The following is a 414-nucleotide window of genomic DNA, read 5'->3' as shown; positions in this document are numbered from 1 at the left end:
TTTTCATATCCCATTATAAAAAGACACTGTCACACGTGTGATGTGTTGTAAATACATTTACATCTGCTGGTGAAGAAACAGCTCCAACGATGCAGCTAATGTCAACATTATGTTAAATTAGGTTTGGGTAGGTGGACCAATTGTTATGAAATCTATACTTCTAGGTCTATTTTATGTTTGCAGAACTAAAGACTGAGTCTTACTGGTTCAGAAATTGTCCCCAAAAAAAATCTGATTTTTACATCCAGAGACTTGTTCAGAGACTAATTGTAAATGACCAAATATTTCAGTGGGGTTTGGCCCGATGAGAGCGTGAGATACCAGTCAGATAAATAACATTGTTTTACGTCTGTCATAGTGAATGCTCTGTCCTCTCTCCTGTGTGTCAGACACGATGGCATCTCCAACCCCTCT

The sequence above is a fragment of the Etheostoma cragini genome, chromosome 22 (genome assembly GCF_013103735.1).
Source record: "Etheostoma cragini isolate CJK2018 chromosome 22, CSU_Ecrag_1.0, whole genome shotgun sequence".
Taxonomy (NCBI): Eukaryota; Metazoa; Chordata; class Actinopteri; order Perciformes; family Percidae; genus Etheostoma; species Etheostoma cragini.
Note: the sequence above shows the minus strand (reverse complement) of the source record.